Source organism: Bombus terrestris, chromosome 8 (genome assembly GCF_910591885.1).
Source record: "Bombus terrestris chromosome 8, iyBomTerr1.2, whole genome shotgun sequence".
Classification (NCBI taxonomy): Eukaryota; Metazoa; Arthropoda; class Insecta; order Hymenoptera; family Apidae; genus Bombus; species Bombus terrestris.
Genome location: NC_063276.1, coordinates 9,766,849 through 9,780,997, shown reverse-complemented (window position 1 = coordinate 9,780,997; position 14,149 = coordinate 9,766,849). Strand labels below are relative to the sequence as shown.

Sequence of the window (14,149 nt, the reverse complement as noted above, 5' to 3'; positions counted from 1 at the left end):
GCTTCCTTCCAGTGGCTGGCTGGTGGGGTGTTTTTCACGGGGCGTGGAAATAAGGGACGAGAATCGGTTCCTACGGTAGCGATGACTTCGAGACGCCGCAGAACATTTTCGAACTCTCGTTACATACTCTCTATGCAACTCGGTTAATCTACTTTAGGTAATCTAGATAATGTAGGTGCTTTAGATAATCAAATTTAGTCGCACTTATTACGTTATCATCGAATAACAAAGGTTCGCGAAGGGAAACTAAACTTTGTATATCGTATTAATGAGGCTGGCGGCTATGCGAGGTTAAATACAAGGGAAATTGGCGAGACTCGCGGGTCCTCGTAGAAGCAACTTGCTCGAAAACTTGCGACGGGGAGAATATCGAAGGGCCATCGCTAGTCGGTGGTGGGGGAAGTAGAGCACATCGGCACCAGGGTAAGGGACAGCGGGTTCAGGAAAACGCGCAGCCGCAAAAGAGCAGGGTGGGAAGGCTGACAGTTTGGAGGTCTTTCAGGGGTGGTCTGTCAGTTTACCGGATGACCGCGTGAGCGCGCTGCCGCGCAAGACCAACCCTCTATTCGCGCTACATCCGGCGAACGTGACTGATCGTGTTCGATTCGCTACCGTTGGAAAACAGTCGGGTTTTGTCGCTCGGCCAATGGTACGCGATCTCCGTACGTATTCTTTACCTCGTCGCGTTTTTCTTATCACGGATCTTTTTCGATCATTCGTTCCTATACTTATCCGTTAACGTGCTACAATCGACGGCTTGGAAAGTCACCATCTATCGACCGCCGTCACTGACCGGTCCGTCTTTTCGCTCTTTTCTTCGTTCTTCACATCATACCAACCGTATACCTACCGCTGCACTTTGGATCCTGTTCCCTCTCGATCCGATCGAGCCGTTCTCATCTTGCGCGACCCTGTGACTCTGCGCAGTTTTCGTGACCGTAAACCCTTCGCAGCAAGAAGAGCATCATGGTATATCGTTCTCCTACGGCCACCGAATAGCAAATTAATTCGAAAAAAGGAAACAGAGAAGAAGGTCAAAGAAGAAAAATAAAAGCGAGAAAGCGAGTAAGAGGAACGGAGCAGGGAGAAAGAGGGGGAGGGAGGGGGAGAGATTCCTTTCCTCAAATAGTGTGTAGTGTATTCTTGGTGGATGGTATCGCAAGGATCGGTAGCTAGTTCGTGATGGGGGTGGCAACCAGTTTATCAGACGTAGTCAGTACAAGAAATCCACCAGGAAGATAATGCAGATAAATGCCTTCGGAGGGAAGAGCGGACAAGTAACAGAGGATTATATGTTGTCAGGTACGTGTATATATTCCTTTTTTCCTGTTTTTTTTTCTTTTCGGCTGTCACTGCGCGCATACGGGCATGTATGCGAGCGTGTATTTGTTCGAATATCTACGCTCGTGTACGTTTTACATGCATCGTTTGAACAAGTAATAAATGTGTACGGACGTATACGTACACACGCGACATACGTACCCGCGTGTATGTGCATTGGCACACCTATATACGTACAGTTTGAGGCAGGACATGAAACTTTTACGAAATCTATCTGAAATCTTTATTGTATATCGAGGCAACTTGCAGCACGCCAACCTGCTGAAACATCTATTGTATTTTTACAAACTTGAATTTGGATTGCCTGATACTTGTACAATATAATATAGACATTCTCGCGTGTTTGACTTTCTTTGACTATCGTTCGTCTGCGAGAGCAGCATCGTTTCGTTTATCTTCTATTAGGTTTATTTCTCGTAGATTCGTAGGAAACGAGCTGGCAGAGCGTGGTGTTTATTATCGTCGTAGTTCACCTTATCTTTCTTATACCGTGAAACGGACGCTCGGTTCGTTTCGTGACGAAATCGAACGCGACAAAGGACGATAGACGGTAACGTGACCGATGACATTAGCTTCGGCAACTAAGTAACTGAAAAATCGCAAACATACGTTGCAGCGGGAGTATCATTAATCGACCAATCTCGACCTCGACTGTAACCTCAATTCAAGGTTTTACATACATTCAGGAGTGCTCGGTGTTGTATTTACCTTCGCAATGCCTCTTCACAAAGGAAAAGTATGTAATATTGCTTCTATAGTACGGTGTAAAGCACGAATTGTATTATTCACAACGCGGGACGTGGATGCGGTTGTTAACTATAGGTATCTACCTTCACATCGTGGAATAGTTTTTATCGATGCGCTCCGTAAATGAATCGAATCGGCCTCAATAACGAATTAACATAGCAACGAGAGCCAAGTTGTTTCGGAATGTTTGTTCAACAATACGAAAACCTTTCTCGAGTATGTATGTATATATGTATGTATGTATATGTATGCTGGCAAGTGGAGGATCTTCCAGTCAAGGAAACGATCGATCAGATATTGTATTAACCTTTTCGTCGTCGAACAGATGGTCCCTTCTATTTACGATTACCTTTTTTCCAAGATTTCATTCGGCAACGTTTGCGCTATATTAAAGGTCTCGATGCGCGTATCTATTTACGTACGTTGCATATTTTTGTAAACGTATTCGCGACTATCCTCAATGTAAAATATTTGCGCATTGAAATTTTTATTTAATTCGATTTGGCTGTCAAATCATGCTCTTATATCGAATGCGACGTGTCAGTCAAAAGTCAGTCGTGTACATTGTACATTGAAGGTTACGCAGCTAACGCGCGCGGGCTTAATACAAAAGATAGCGGAAGGATGAAATTACAAAGCACAGCTTGCAGACTGAAGGTGTGGTATGTGCGGATATGTGGAACATGAGATTCCGAGATCCCAGGATTCTGAATTCCTTGCGGCATATGTAAGATATCCTACGTGGAAGAATTAATACCGGATGTCTCGTAGCTGAAAATTCAAATGTGTACACAGCCGGCGTTTCCATTCTATGAACTGTATTTTATATTTCTTCTCGATTCCCTTTTTAATGAGAACCTTTCTGAATATAGTGTCTTTCCTCTTCGTTATTATTTCTGATGTATTCGGGAGATAAAAGAGTTTTTTTTTATGAGAAATTCTGCTGAAACAGAATTAACATTACGCTGTTTCAGGTTCGATGTAATTGATATAAAAAGTTTAAAGAATAAATTTATTATAGATAAAAAAATTCGTTCTTCAGTTTCTTTCAATCAACGATAATTAGCATAAATTGCGAATCAATCATCTTGTTTCCGTGTTCTTTACCGCGAGGTTTTTATCGAAAACGTTCGTTCTAGCGGAAAATAGAAAAAGTTGGATCGTTCCTAAATAATAGACGGCGGTCGCAGTTCCGTTCGGCTCGGAACTTCGCCTAACTTTACATAGCATCCTGACTGACGGGGAGAAAGAATCGGAAAAGAAATCAGATCAATGGAGAAAAAAAACTTTGGATAATTCGTGATATGTTCTTGCGTTGGATGGGGTTCGCGCGTCGGCGTTTTACCGAGAGAGAATCGAGACCATGGGCCAGCCACCAGAAGAAAAAACCGAGTATTCGAAAATGGAGCCCGGTGTAGAACAACGTAATAGAAAATTTATTCAGAGCTTAATCACATCGCGACAAAGACAGCATTGTTCGGGCGTGAACAATAGGGCGGTTCTGTGGGTTCACGTAGCGGCGACTGCGAGCATTCACTTCTCTGATTTGCAACGACTCTTTGCTTTTTTGATTTCCCTTTTCTCCTGGGAATTCAGGTCGCCATATCGACGCCACTTGGCCTTTTCTCTTCTCTTCTCTTCTCTTCTCTTCTCTTCCCTTCTCTTCTCTTCTTTTCTCTTCTCTTCTCTTCTCTTCTCTTCTCTTCTCTTCTCTTCTCTTCTCTTTTCTTCTCGTTTCGTCATTTCGCGCCCTTGTTCCTTCGAGTTCAGAAATTTACGCAAACACGCGTAACAATTCACCTCGAAACGTGCCACAAAGATTTTATACGCGGCTCGTCTCGTCGACGCTCATTACAAAAGAGAACTGATTCTTTCTCGCGAGAAAATTCACGCTTTCGAAAATCTCATTCGTTTAAATTAGCTTTGATTCGATTCGATTCGATCCGATTTGATTGAATTCTATTCGACAATCTTTTAGAAAAGGAAAGCTTCGCTATATATGAGACGAGATCCGAAATGTAACGTCATCTGTCATAATAGCCGAATAGAAACCGCGGACAAACAGTTTGCCCAGAGGTTTTTATTTGTAAATCATCGTCTCTATGTCAAGTTGACAGCGCGTACCGTTCAATTTTATACCTCGGATGCCGTCGCCTACGCGTTTCTCGCATTTCACGAATCACCCATCCCTGTCACGATCTTGTAAATTTGGCTAGCTATGACACGCGTTACCCGGGCGCGTATTTTTAAGCGAAATGTTCCGAACGTAGCGCGGTGCAAAGCGTCGTTTCGACTATCATCGGACATATTTTTGTAACTGATTCGAGTCTATTCGTTCTGTTAATGATTTTGACTTGTTCATTGTATAGCTATCGAGTGTACCTTTCATTCATTTATTTCGTCATCTAAATAAATTATTTATCTTCATCTCGCTTCGATTATTTTCAGTTTTGCACGGTACGTGTACACCTATCGATTTCCTCGTTTCCGGCTAAAAATTATTTCCACCAGTTACTCATTCCGTTAACGAAGCCGAATATAATCGACAGCTGTACACCGTTTAGAACCCGTCCGAAAATTTGCAAAATAATAAATAACTCGTCGTTTTAACGAGTCGTCTAAACAAAAGATAGAAATCGAAACAGTCGATCGAGCGTGAGTTTCGTAATGGAAATACGGAGCGACGGAAATAAAATTTCCCGCGATCTCGTCATGAAACACGAAATAGATTCCGCTGACAAAATATTACCCGAATCGTTCGTCTCCCTGGACGTGCATATTTTTTCGGTCAAATAAAAAGTAACCGATGCAATCTCTATCTGTAGGACTGTTCTAGCATTGGGTCATTGGAATTTCTATAAATTCTATCGGGCCTTTTTACTCTCTGTGAAAACGAGGAAGGAGGACACGGGGTGAATGGCATAGTGATCCTGACAAAGGGCGTTAATGGCGAAGTTGGTGTTGGGGCTTTCGACCGTTTTCTCCTCGCAGCATTTTCTTCTCGTAGGTAGAAACGCGTGACCGCGTGTCGATACCATCGTTGTCCAATGCAATACAAGGGTCACCTATCGTTTATTCTCGCCTCTTTAAACGTCCTCGTTGTTTAAAGCTGATTTCCTCCCAAAACACGTTTCCTCCGCCGTCTTTTTTTTCAATTCTTTCCGTTTACACATACCCTATCGTAAATCCTACTATTCGTAAACGTAGCATTTAACGGTTAACGGATTTTTCTCTTCCTCTCGTTCCTGCTGTAATATTTACGTGAATAAAATTCGCTCTTACATTACATCGTTTTGGATGGACGCTGTCAGCTCTCCTTCAAGCATCGACTGATCGAAATTCATTTTATTTTCGGCGAGTTTTCGTGATCGATTTCACAAACGTTTGCCGGTTCGCGACGCAATATTTACATATTTCGCTTCAATTTCTATTTAGTTAACTTATTCGCGCGAAGTCGCCACAGAGAGAATGAAGCTTATTAGTATGCATAACTGCGCCCAGTAATCCGTACGATCGTTGGAAATTTTAGTTGCGCGAAGTAATCGTCCGTTCCAAACGGATTACTCTACGTGGAAGAACCTATTTACACGGACGGACGATGCGAAAGATCGCATCGTCGACGATCAGAATCTACGGATAGCCACAGTCGAGTAACGTATTCGTACCGTAATAGGAAAAATAAGCAGAATATCGTCCGGCTTACGTGAAATCACGTACGAACCTCAGCTAACGGATGTTCGTACTTGCGTCAAAATCATACACCGCGAGATTCGTACCGTACCGTGTACATCCAATTGTAATCGATTTAAAAGGAAATAAATAAAAATAATCCGCCAAACGCTGGTGATTCGATTTTTCAATACCAGGAAGCGTTGCAGCGACGCATTCCTTTACGCCGGTGGAAATGAAATATTTTTGAAATTCGTCGCGTGAAATATATGTATAATCGTAGCTGTGACGGAATTTCGATTTGCAGCGATTTGAAGTCAGTACCGTGAGCGAAATTTTCGGAATTTAACCAATTTTTGAGCGGTCCGTTATCGAGTGCCACATTGAAAAGGCTGGTGTTCGAGGGTTACGGATAGGTGGTGCGCGCGTGGCTGGTCCTGTAGAACGCTGTTAGCGAGAACCGCAAGAAGGGTTAGTTTTTGACCTGGTAACTTTTATTATGCCGATACAGGTTGGATGATAGCTCCGCTGTAAAATCAGTGTTCGTCGCTAAATCAACGAATCGCTGATTCATCGTAGGCAACAAATAGGCATTTTTCGAATAAAACTGCCGCTCCTGGTTGCCAGCGACGGTTCAACACAGGGCCGAAGCTCGTGGCGAAAAATTTGGCGGAGCGTGCTGAATTAAAGCTCGATATGAGAACGAAAATGAATTTGCTGGAACTCGCAACTTTTATCTTTTGCCTCTTTTTTGGTCTTTCGAGGGCTCCGTGGTTGACGCCTTGAATCGTTTCGCCATTGATTAACCCGACTTCTAAACGTACGTCTCATGCTAACGCCGCAGTTTATTAATTCAGTTTATACAAGTGCGAGTTAATTAAGCCTCGGTTCGGCCATTCGTAGGAAAATTTGTAGCCATGAGCGTGGTTTGTCGGTGATTAAGCGGCAGTTAAGCAGAGAATAGATGCCAAAGAGGAACGTATCACGATATTAGCATATGGCATTGTAACGCGGTTGGAGGTTAGGTAGGCGTTCATCGAATTGTGGACGCGCGAAGTCCAGCGTAATGTGTTACTTGGCAAAGTGGATAGAGCGGTTTGCACGGGCTGTTGCTCTCCTTCCCTGTAATTTTCTTTCACGTTCGCCACGGTTTATTTCCTTCGTGTTTTACGTTTTCAAAGCTCCCGTGTCACGTGAAATTTTCCGCACGTAAAATATATTACTCCGGACATATTACCTACGACTGTTTGCTTATAGTTAGATGAATGTTTATCTTGACTTGCACTTCTGTGACTGCTATAAATCAAAATGAAATATCGCTTCTGCAATGAGTGTGTTTACCATGCAAGGATGCTTCTTCGTCGTAGCTACTTGTTAGACGGCAACCTGAGAGTAGTTTCGAACCTTTGCAATATTCGATTTGGAAGATTCATCGTGGCGAGGTTTCGACAGCGCGTGCGCTAGTTCAAAGGGGGGGGGGGGTCGGAGAATAAGGAAAATCAGTGTAGGTATTTTCGATTGGGCGAGAATTCACGATGCAAAGGTACAGTCGTGTATATCGCATTCGTATGTTTGTCATTCCGAGTGTGTTGAACACGTCGATCAACTTGCATCAGTCTGTGTCGCGTGTTATCCTATTTTGCGTGTACGTAGCAACACTGATCACGAACATGAAGTATCCGACAAAGGCAGGACTTTTCTTTGCTTCGAAAGCTTGAATTCGTTTATTGCCAATGGCAAAGGAAAGATCGCGACAAATCTCGAAGCGGTCAAACTAGAGTTAAACTTGTAACGCATATATTTTCCTTGTCGCTAAGCTATCGAGGAAAAGAAAAGAAAGGAAAGGAAAAATGTTGCATAGCAGTGTTTTCTCGAATTTGAGAACGACACACCTTCGAGAAGGAATACCAACTAACGGAAAAATCCTCCTCGTCTGTCCAGTTTCAGACAAAACATCGAAACTTGTTACAGTGCATCGAGGAAGCGTGTATCGTTTTTTACTCACGGTTCGCTGATTACGAAACACTAGAATTACGTTTGAAGATCGAGAGAGTCGCCTGTAGTCCAGCGCAAGCGTTTAATTCGAAGTTCAATTATGGCAGGAAACTCTATAACAGAGTAAAGTTATACTCATCACCGCAAAACAGGGGTGTATCGTAACTCGAGCACTTCGATGCGAAAGTGGGTTTTCGAAAAAGCAAAGGTAACTTATGATGCGCCGAGGGGTTCGCTAAAGGAGCTTTAGAAACGCGAAGGAAGCGGAAAGCCACTTCAAAAGCAGCACAAGTAGCGAAAACACTTAAGCGAAAAGAACTTGAGCGTTCCTGGCCAACAAAATAGAATGCGTACGAAATAGTGGAAACTGTGCAAAGGAGCATAATGCGAATGCATAACAAACAGAGCTTGCGCTTCGCCTGTCTTCCATCGAGTAGTTTATTACAAATTCCCATGAACGCGAATCTCTCAAAATCCTTGAAAATTTTTTCCAACCCTTTTTATCATCCCGATCTCCTATTCTTTTCGCCTTTTTATTTTAATCGATATACGAAACATTATTCTACGTCACGAACTTTCGTTTCGTAATATATGTACATGTATAATCTTGTTTCAAATGTAATCAAATTCAATTAGCGTTCTCTCATTGTGGACCACGAACATGTTCGTGTACGAGTTGCCTGGCTATCTGTTAGACTCTCGAGAAAAGTCCGGAACACGTAGCTAACTTTACACACGAGTTAACTGGATACTCTCTCTCTCTCTCTCTCTTTCTCTCTCTTTCGCTTGTAGAATTTCATTTTTACGATAAATTCGTTGGTAGAGTACTCGAAAGAATCGCGGAATTAGCAAAGAAAAACAAGAATCATATTGCCGTTGGTCGATGGAAACAAGAATTTATTAAGCCATTTGAAACCGTAATACACAAAACGAAGAACTGTTTGAATTATTTGCGAGTGCTTCGAGTTTCGTCCGATCCTTCCGGTTTGTATGAACATTCAGATTCATAAAACATAGCAATTGAATTTGAGTGCCTATTGTTGTAGCTAGACCGAAACTGGAAAATACAAACTGCTCGCTGACCAGTGACCGCATATATGCTGAAATCCCTATCAACCCCAGCTGCGTTTGACGTCTCTCTGGAATTTCTTCGTTCCTCAATGATCGGTTTAATGAATTGTCTGCACAAAATCCATATCACGTAGCTGCCACTAGATTATTTCGTTGCTTACCGTATACCTCTGGGTAACCCCATTGTACACACGTACGTATATTTGCATTTGAGAAATTTCTTTGTTCGCCGCATAAACTCTGCTATTTAATGAAACAGCGGAATGGATAATGTTTTTTGCAAGCAAAATCATGTTATATTCATACTTTCATTAGCATAATTGAAAATATGGAATCTTTGCAGACACCTGTCTCTCTTACCAATAATAAGTACTATTATAACAGAAATTATATAACAGATATGATCTTGGATATTTCGAACATTATGTGCGTCATATGCACCTTTGCACCCTTCAACTTCCCATAAATGCATGATGAAAATTCGCAGTCATGTAATTTATTTTAATCACATCGTATAAAAGGAAAAAGGGAAAAAATAAAATTAAGTCGAAACATTATCCACCAAACCAGTCACACATTACTTTTAATAAATACTGATACGTAACTAAGAGAAAGGCCGATCTATCGATCAATTATCACGAATTTTACCATGATTTATGCATAGGATAAAATTACGCGAAAAGCATACAGCATCGCGACCGCAAATAAACACGAGTATCTTTTCGTTGGCGAAATACACGGTACGATATTTTCGATATGCTTTGGAAAAAAACTTTCGGCTGAAATATTAGGCCGGTAGGTACGTGCCAGTTTTCGACAACGCGCGGCTCTCCTGGTTGGACGAGTGATGAAAGAGGCGAAGCTTCTTTGCACCATTTCTATGGAACCAACTCGGCCCACACACGAGGTGTTTATAGGAACAAGCATTACGAGTTGACTCGAAAACAGGATTTTCTTCTATGCTCGTTTCGATCTCTGTCATTTTTCTAGTTGCAAAGGAGTAGGATTTCGTGTAGAGCTTAACTTTCATTGTTCCCTTGTTCGACCTCCTATTTGACAATATTATATCGAGGCTTAAATCCACCGACGTCTATATATAAATCTGCTTTTAACCCAGAACTCGATTATACGTTTCCTCGTCTCAGCCTCTAGTCGTTCGTCATAGTTCCAGCAAACCCTAGATAATCGAATCTCCGCTTCCGTCTTTGAGATTGCAAAGCCCTTCGGACAGTACGGTACTTTCCTGAAATCTCGCTCGATTCTGTCATTCCTTCTTACTTCGTCGATAATTAAATTTAGCGCACGTATGGATCGATTGGTAGAAATTAACCGTGCCATTCTTATAATATATGCGAGGACTACAGGGGGAATAATTATGGAATAATTAAGGAGGAAAAATATACGAAGGTACAATTTTATTCATGCTTACGCAAACATAAATCTAACGAGATGAGAATCTTTTTTATCACACGTATCTATCTCATTGAATCATTTAATACGTCATATTAACATCAAATTGTTTCGTGTAATATGCTGTAACAATATGATATAATAATTATTTATTCATCTTTCGAAATGGAAGTCGCAAATTTTGATATCGCGTGATAAAATATTAATAAGAAGTAAAATATAAATCATCGCATCGAACAAGAACTTACTTTAAATTCGACAAAGGGATGATATAAAATTTAAAAATTCTTGTTTGTACGATATTTTTTGAAACATGGATAATACGACTCACGATTAGTAAGAAATACTCTCATACGGATACATTTCAAACATGACTACCGATATTAAGATTTAACTAATGAATAAATTTATAGCGACTGCGCATTATCATTTTCGAATTATACGCTGTAATGTTGTATGTTCGGCGATTTGAAAAAATGGTGCCAAAAATTGGCAAAAAATACGCGTTTAGCTTAGTAGACATAGAGTACGAATAACTGTCAGTTTACTGTACGAATAACTCTGAAGTTTATTTTTCGTTTTACATTGCTCTCGAATGCAATGTATGACCTGTCATGTGCCCGGCCATATTGCAAAAAAAAGTTGAGAAGAGATACAAATAAAAGTAGCGCTGCGACTATAACTCGGGCGAAGAGACCTTCCGTTCTTGTAATTATCTTATAGAAGTTTTAAGACTTCTGCTAACTTTGGAACGACATAACATTTTTAAAAGGATACCACTCGCATAAACTTCGTCGCTTTAAATTCAATAAAATTTCTCGTGGTTCAGTTGATAGTTGCATTAGGACGATTGAATGCATTTTATTACGCTTGTTATACACACATATGTATGTATGTGCATCATGTTTGCTCGATGTTCTTGGCATCGCCGCGAATCAACTTACTTTTACTCTATAAAATTTCCTGTTGACAAACGACCGATCTTTTGTTTGCTGCGAACGGTATTTACTCAATGCTCGTAGAAGACAGTTTTGTTTGCCAGTGAAAAGGATTAGCGGAGTAAATGAAAGAGCGATCTAGTTAACGGTTTTCGAACCATCTGCACAATTCTGAGCTATGAAACCTTGGATACTATACATATACATGAAACACGAGCTATGATAGATTACGTACGAAGATTTGTGAAACGTTAGCAGATGTCGCGATAAACCATTCGTTTGAGGAAATTAGCATTCGCGTTCTCATCTAGATCGACTAATTTTAATTGCTCGCGATACGCTTTACGGAACATCATTTATATTGGAAATTACGCTGTTTTCTTTATGAAACCGCACGATGGTGTTATCATTATTCCTGCCCCGCTTGTCTCGAGATTACTTTCCATAACAATTTTCTTTATATATTTTTCAGCCAAATGCCCGTGAACACTCGAGATCGTCGAAGAAACAGCCAAGGCCCGATAAATACGGAAATGGAGCCTGCACGAGGCATGTCTGCACGATAGGTTCGTACATCGAGTAATCTTATTCTCAATTTTTAACTCGAAATGAACTTTTAATACGTACAAGCATCAATTACGCCAAGCGTATGTTCGAGTAAAATATAAACTGTGAATTATCAGCGCTTCCTCTTCCACAGTCTTTTCGCCAATGAAGTGCAACATCAAATATTTGCATTTCAAAACTTGGCACGAGGTATTTAACTTCCTTTGTAAAAATGATTGAAACAAATGAACGATTTAACGATCGTGAAATTTTAGTTAATTTGTTTCTCCGAAGGAGAGAGAGAGGGAGAGAGAGATAGGAAAGAAAATGTAAAATTTGACAAAACAAATTAAAAATTGGACAGCCGCAGCTCTCGCGTACTAATATTTTCGAGGTCCGCACGAACACATTACATTACTCTATGTCATCCTTGAATTAAATTAGAATGAAATGAAAGCCGGATTTAATTAAGTCCATGGAGTTTCACTCGACGAGTTAATTAATTCACGTCCAATGAAATTCAGATCGACCCTCCAGTACTGTTTACGCGATATTGCTATCAAAAAATTTCAACAGTGATGGGATGCCCATTGAAATAATCACTGATATGATCGTTTGTATATCGGAAAAGCTATTGGATTTTATCTTGTAGAACTACGTTTACGTGCACTTGATTTTTACTCGCAATTTCAGCTTCTCTAAACATTTACAAATCTATAACATGTATCTAAATATCCTATTTATAGCTATTTGTAATTAAGGTAATGCGAGGAAAACAAGTAGTCAAACAAATATATAATTATGTTTCTGCTTTTATCAAAGGCATCTGCATATTTTTAGTGTACATGTAAATTAAGAAATCCGTCATTTTGTTGGCGTTTGGTAATTCTAATGTTGAGAAGACTAATTTTTATAATGGTGAGTACTAACATTTTTGGACATTAGCATCAACTATTTAATGGGACGTGCTTGATTGGATTTCTTCTACCCTATTAAATTGGGATCATTTGGTAGTTACCCGATGTCTTTTATTATTTGTATCGTGTTATATGTTATTACTTTCATGATATACGGGACGCGATCAGCTCGTTTTTCCCACGTGGCTTACTCAAATAAGCCAACCTTCCGTGCTGCAAGATTCAATGCTTTTGCGGATTTCCAATACGTTCGATGCTCGTCCGACAAGCTCGTCCTTTCGGATTTTTCAATCTGTCGTTTCAAATTTTGAAACAACATAGAGACAGTTGTAATTTACTTTGTTAAATTATCAAACTACAGTTGAGTAATTTCGCAAAGAGGGGTAGGTTATCGATTATAATAGATTGCGCAAAGGGAAATTGAAGGTAAACTATAAAGTTTGCTTCCACCTAGATGCAATTAACAAATGGTCGAACAAAGAAGCAGAAGTGATTACAGATATAATGGTAACGGTTGACCCCATAGTAATTTAGTGTAATTTAAAGTTATCATTTTGCACCACTCTAATGAAAGAGAGGAAAGAGGAAGGAAGGAACGAAGTTATCTCGACTGAGTCTTAGTAGACTCATTGCTAAAGCTTTCATAGTTGGTCAGCGCTTTGGACCAAATCATCGGTATAGTGGAGGTTAGGCCATAGAACTTATTTCTATGAAAGAGATGATTGAGACGAAGACTTTTCAAACTCATGTTTGATGTACCATTTCTTTGGCAAGTTCAGGAAGGTTAGCAGAATTGATGAAACTTAGTAATTTTTCATTTTATATCTCAACCTAACCTCGCGTTAGAGAGCGTTTCATATCAAAATATCCTTGTCATTATGTGAAAGTAAAAGGAAAGATTATATCGCTAATAACATAAAAAGGATCGTGTATGCCAGTCTCAGTTATTAGAATAAAAGCATATAAATGTATCGTAATTAGGTGTGACTGAAAACTAGTTCCCTCCATCATAGTTGCTTTCTGTTTTTCCACTTGAATCGGTAAACACTTTGTTTTCTGCTAAACGTGACCTTCTCGGTAAATATCGTCGCAGACGATATGCATTATGTATATTCGTCTAGAACGTATTCGTGCACTTGATTATCGATCATCCACTTTTCGCGTGTGTCTGCACAATACGTTACCACGCTCTGTCAACATTTACGTAGCAGGACGTTCGAATTTAGCACGCGAACATGGGCTGCCGACTAACTGCCACTGCTTTCAGCTACTTTAATTTTGCCTGTTAATCGACTCGTCAGGCAACCCTCCGTTTCTCGAAGTGAAAAATCACAATCCTGGATATATTTGATCCGTAAATCGGTGGTAAAATCCAAATTTATTGTCAACCAACGGTAAACAATCGCTTTCGAAGTGTGTTCATGATTTCGAAGATTCGATCGTTTCGAAGAATCTCCCGTTACGTATCGGACTGTACTCAATTGGAAATTGCATTTAAATAATTTGTTTTGTGTT

At 40.3% G+C, this 14,149-nt stretch overlaps 1 protein-coding gene across 1 annotated transcript in view; it reads left to right on the top strand.

Moving 5' to 3' along the window:
- Positions 1–500: 500 nt before the first annotated feature.
- Positions 501–14,149, top strand: part of LOC100645756 (gamma-aminobutyric acid type B receptor subunit 2) — an 84,302-nt gene continuing 70,653 nt past the window's right edge. Inside the window, exons 1-2 of the mRNA XM_048407974.1 lie at positions 501–1,302; positions 11,644–11,737. The gene's annotated coding sequence lies outside the window, so the exon portion shown is untranslated. The remainder of the gene's footprint in view (positions 1,303–11,643; positions 11,738–14,149) is intronic.